General features: G+C 41.8%; 1 long non-coding RNA gene across 4 annotated transcripts in view; it reads left to right on the top strand.

Moving 5' to 3' along the window:
• Window positions 1-6,000, top strand: part of LOC122556701 — a 170,922-nt gene that overhangs the window by 143,500 nt on the left and 21,422 nt on the right. The window lies entirely within an intron of this gene.

Here is a 6,000-nt window from a genome sequence, read left to right as displayed (position 1 = left end):
TGAGGCCTCTGCTGAGGACTGATCTTTCATCCTCAGAGAGGGGTAGTTCTGGAGGGATGGTAAAAACACAGCAGGGCTGGGAGCTAGGACCTGTGTGGGGCTGGAGCTGGGAGTGGGGGTCGGGTTGGGTGTGGGGGCGGGGACGGAGATCGGCCTGGGGGCAGAGACGCATGCGGCGTGGTCATTATGCAGGTTAGTGATGGGTTTCAGATTGGTTTCACAGGTCAATGCAACATCAAGAGCCGAATGGCCTGTACTGCGCTGTAATGTTCTATGTTCTAAACACTGATGCAAGATACTAATTTAATATCTGCCCCATCTCCTACAGTTTCACACATAGGCGGGCTTGCTGATCTTTAAGGGGCCCGATTATCCCTCTAGTTACCCTTTTGTCCTTAATGCATTTGTAGAATCCCTTTGGATTCTCCTTTTCCTAATTTGCCAAAGCTATCCCACATCCCTTTTATGCCCTCCTGATTTCCCTCTTAAGTATACTCCTACTGCCTTTATACTCTTCTAGAGATTCACTCAATCCCTGCTGTCCAAATCTGACCAATGCTTCCTTCTTTTTCTTGACCAATGCCTCAATTTCCTTAGTCATCCAGCATTCCCTACACTTACCAGTCTTGCCCTTCATCCTAACAGGAACATACCATCTCTGGACCCTCACTATTTCATTTTTTAAGGCTTCCCATTTACCAACCGTCCCTTTACCTGAGAACATTTGCCCCCAATCAACCTTTGAAAGTTCTTGCCTAATACTATCAAAATTGGCCTTCCTCCAATTCAGAACTTTTACTTTTAGTTCTATTCTATCCTTTGCCATCACTATTTTTAAGACTAATAGAATTATGATCACTGACACCTCAGTCCATGTCCTGCCTTATTTCCCAAGAATACGTCAAGTTTTGCACCTTCTCTAGTCCATTCATCCACATACCGAAATAGAAAATTTTCTTGCGCGCCTTAACAAATTTCTCTCCATTCAAGCCCTTAACACAACGGCAGTAAAATCTTCTAGCATAACCACCCTATTATTCTTAAAGATAACTGACAAATTCGTTTCTCAATTTTCTGCTGGCTATTGCGGGGTCTGTAATACAATCCCAATAAGGTTATCATCCCTTGCTTATTTCTCAGTTCCACGCAAATAACTTCTCTGGAAGTATTTACAGGAATATCCTCCTTAACTACAGCTGTAATGTTATCCATAATCAAAAATACGCTCTCCCTCGTCTCATTCCCCCTTTCTATCCTTCTTACAGCATAAGTACCTTGGAACATTAAGCTGTCTGTCCTGTCCATTTCTGAGTCATGTCTCTGTAATTGCTATGATATCCCAGTCCTATGTTCCCAACAATGCCCTGGGTTCACCTTTGAAAGTTCTTGCCTAATATTATCAAAATTGGCCTTCCTCCAATTCAGAACTTTTACTTTTAGTTCTATTCTATCCTTTGCCATCACTATTTTTAAGACTAATAGAATTATGATCACTGACACCTCAGTCCATGTCCTGCCTTATTTCCCAAGAATACGTCAATTTTTGCACCTTCTCTAGTCTATTCATCCACATACCGAAATAGAAAATTTTCTTGCACACCTTAACAAATTTCTCTCCATCCAAGCCCTTAACACTAAGGCAGTAAAATCTTCTAGCATAACCACCCTATTATTCTTAAAGATAACTGACATCTCCTTACAAATTCGTTTCTCAATTTTCTGCTGGCTATTGCGGGGTCTGTAATACAATCCCAATAAGGTTATCATCCCTTGCTTATTTCTCAGTTCCACGCAAATAACTTCTCTGGAAGTATTTCCAGGAATATCTTCCTTAACTACAGCTGTAATGTTATCCATAATCAAAAATACGCTCTCCCTCGTCTCTTTCCCCCTTTCTATCCTTCTTACAGCATAAGTACCTTGGAACATTAAGCTGCCTGTCCTGTCCATTTCTGAGTCATGTCTCTGTAATTGCTATGATATCCCAGTCCTATGTTCCCAACAATGCCCTGAGTTCATCTGCTTTACCTGTTGGGCCTCCTACATTGAAATAAATGCAATTTAATATAGAGTCTTACTTTGCTCTGTGCTTTATTCCTCCCTGCCCTGACTGTTTGAGTTGTTCCTTTTCCCAACTGTACCAGTTTCAGATTGATCGTTTACCTCACTATCTCCCTTGGTCTCAACCCCTCCCAACTTATTGGTTTAAATCCTCCTGAACAGCTCTAGCAAATCTCCCTGCCACTATATGAGCCCTCTTCCAATTCTGTTACAATCCGAGCTTCATATGCAGGTCACTTTTACCCCAGAAGAGATTCCAATGATCCAAAAAAATGTGAACCTTTCTCCCCTACACTAGCTCCGCATCCATGCATTAATCTTTTCTATTCTCCAATTCCTACCCTCACTAGCTAGTGGCACCGGGAATAATCCAGATATTACTATCCTTGAGGACTTCATTTTCAAACTCCCACCTATCTTCCTGCATTCTCTCCTCAGAATTTTGTCCTTATCACTTCCTATGTCATTAGTTCCAATGTGTGCAACGACCTCCTGCTTGTCCCTCTCCCCTTTGAGAATATTCTGCGTCCTCTCTGTGATATCCTTGATCCTGGCACCAGGAAGGCAACACACCATCCTCATGTTTGTACGTGCATATTTTGTAGCATTTCACAATACCTAGTAATTTGTGTAGGTGACAAGATACATATTCTATCGTCATTAAGGGTAGTTGGATATCATGCATCAGTGGCATGCATAATAGTGATTTCATTAGCAAAATGTTAATTTGCAGATGATAGAATTTTAATGGAAGCCAAACTTAACTTCCTGCCATGTAATATAACCATCTGCATACTTTACTCATTGACCTCTATGCTTTGTCTTAACAGTATCTAGGCAACTTATGAAAATGATAGAGCTTAATTAAATTACAACACAATTTGGTCTGACTTCATGGAAAGCATCAGTCTATATATTAATCTGTAAAGGACAAATTTCTGCATAGTCTATATAAGTGTTACTGCATTTAAAAATGCACAGTTAGTCTGGATGCAATGCATTAGTTCATAATTTTAGAGTCATATTAGAGGGCATTTTGTAATTAATCTTCGCCCAGGCATATGGATAATAATTTCATATAATATTTGCTATTTGTCAATGCTTAAAAGCGTATCAAATTCCAGCATTGATATCCATCACTTTGACCAGCAAAATATTTATTGATTAGTATGAATTGATAAAATAGTTTCAATGCAATGATTATTTTGTTCAAAATTGAATGGATAAACTTTACTATTTTGAATTACATTGGTATATGCAATTTGAAACTAATTTTGCTTGCACTTACAATTTAGATTTCACCAATCCCCTTAATTCATTGAATCCATACAGTGCAGAAGCAGGCCATTCAGCCCAATGAGTCCACACTGACCTTCCAAAGAGCATCCCAGCAGACCTACCTCCCTATCCTATCCCTGTAACCCTGCATTTCCCATGGTTAACCCACCTAGCCTGCACATTCCCAGACACTACAGGCAATTTAGCATTGCCAATCTGCCTACCCTGCAGAGCTTTGGGCTGTGGGAGGAAACCAGAGCACCTGGACGAAACTTAAGCACATGGGAAAACATGCAAACTCAATACAGACAATTGCCCAAGGGTGGAATCGAACCAAGGTCCCTAGTGCTGTGAGGCAGTCGTGTTAACCACTGAGTCACCATGCCACCCATATACTTTTCTAAATCTTGGATCATGTCATTTAAAGCTACTATGCTAATCTATTTGTGATAAGCTTATTTCAACTTACATAAAGAAGACGACCAGATAATCATTTCAGAAGTATAGATGAGAGTTGTGCATGGAGTCCCAGTGGAATCCGCCATTGTAGCAGACTCCAAGGAATTTACCAGAAAATTGAAAATCCTGTTAGGCAATTCCCCTATGCCTGAAACCCTCCAAAAGTATCCAGAATCCGATATCCTCCATACAAATTGCATCCTACTCATGAGTACCCGAACCTCACTCTTAGCTTACATACTTACACTTGGACAGAAGATGTCAACGTGGTTGCCTGTGATGCTAGACCCTTAAATTTCTGTGTATGGTAGTGGAAGGGGGTGTGGTTTGCTTTCCACGACTGTTGTATTAGGGACGTCGCAGAATGCAAGTCTGGTTCTGTATTTCTGAAAGAGCCCTGACTGAAATCTCCTGTCAGAATAGAAATTAAATAGATTTGGGTTATTTTCCTTAGAGCAGAGGAGACTGAGAGGGCACATAGAGTCATAGAGTCATAGAGTCATAGAGCAATACATCATGGAAACAGACCCTTTGGTCCAACCAGTCCATGCCAAACATCATCCCAAACTAAACTAGTCCCACTCGCCTGCTCCTGGCCCAAACCCCGCCAAACCTTTTCTATTTATGTACTTATTCAAATATCTTTTAAACGCTGTAATTGTACCCATATCCACCACTTCTTCAGGAAGTTTATTCCACACACGAACCAGCCTCTGTGTAAAGAATTTCTCCTCATGTCTTTTGTCAAATCTCTCCCCTTTTCCCTTCAAATATATGCCTTCTAGTCTTGAAATTCCCCCATCCTAAGGAAAAGACAGCTACCAGTAACTCTGTCTATAACCCTCATTATTTTATCAACTTATATAAGGTCACCTCTCAACCGCCTATGCTGCAGTGAAAAAAGTCACAGCCTATCCAGTCTTTCTTTTTAACACAAACCTTCCATACCCGGCAACATCCTGGTAAATCTCTTCTGAATTGTCTCCAGCTTAATACTACCATTCCTATAACTGGGTGACCTGAACTGAACACAGTATTCCAAAAAATAAAAACTATAAGGAGTAGACAGGAAGCAACTTTACTCTTGATGAAGAGATCAATGACTAGGGAGTATAAGTGTAAAGTTTACCAGAGATGTGCAGAAACCTTCTTCACCCTAAAGCTGGTGAGAATCTGGAACTCGCTGCCTGTAAAAGATGAAGTCCTCATGAAGTTTAGCGAAATTGTCACCTGTACTCACATGAGTAGAGTGAAAAGTTTACAAGTTGTCACCTTAGGTACCTAGGTACAGATTCTTAAATACAAATTCTCAGGATAAAAACATTAGAAACTTAAAGAAATAAAATAGAGAAATAAGATTCAGAATAACAGTCCTTCCAACCCAGACTGTACCTTGAGGCTGGGAGTGTCGGTGGCAAGTACATGCTGAAGCCAAGAGTTCGAGTCCACATTGACGCTGGGGGTTCAAGTCCACTTTGAGACTGGGAGTACGAATCCACTCTGAGGCTGGGAGTTTGAGTCCACGCTGAGGCCAGACGTTTGAGTCCACCCTGAGGCCAGGAGTTCAAGTCCACTCTGAGGCTGGGAGTTCAAGTCCACACTGAGACCGAGAGATTGAGTCCAGTCTGAGACCGAGAGTTCAAGTCCACATTGAGATCGAGAGTTCGAATCCACACTGAAGCCAGGAGTTCGAGTCCATGCTACAGAAGGAGGTTTGAGTCCAAGCTGAGGCCGGGAGTTCAAGTCCACGCTGGGATAAGGAGTTCGACTCCATGCTGCGGCTGGGAGTTCAAGTTTACACTGAGACAAGAGTTTGAGTCCACGCTGTGGCCAGAGGTTTGAGTCCACACCGAGGCGGGAGTTCAAGTTTACTTTGAGGCCAAGAGTTCGAGTTCATTCTGAGGCCAGAAGTCCACACTGGTGTTCTCCCCTTCCAATGCTGCCATAAGGTTGGAGGTAAAAAGAAAAACCAAAACACAGCATGCAAAAAGAGAGAGTGATAAAGAAAAGAAATTGATGGAGGGGACGAGCTCCAGTTCAGGAGTCCTACTCTCTATCACCTTGGAGACATCTTAAGAGGCATTTAGATGTGCACATGTGATGCCAATACATACAAGGCTATGGACCAAGTGCCAGAAAATGGGAGTAGAATAGTTAGGAAGTTGTTTTTGAAGGACACAGCTGTGCTGGGCTGAAGGGCCT

Source organism: Chiloscyllium plagiosum, chromosome 14, assembly GCF_004010195.1.
Source record: "Chiloscyllium plagiosum isolate BGI_BamShark_2017 chromosome 14, ASM401019v2, whole genome shotgun sequence".
Taxonomy (NCBI): domain Eukaryota; kingdom Metazoa; phylum Chordata; class Chondrichthyes; order Orectolobiformes; family Hemiscylliidae; genus Chiloscyllium; species Chiloscyllium plagiosum.
The sequence above is the reverse complement of the archived record's forward strand: the minus strand, read 5'-3'. Positions and strand labels throughout refer to the sequence as shown.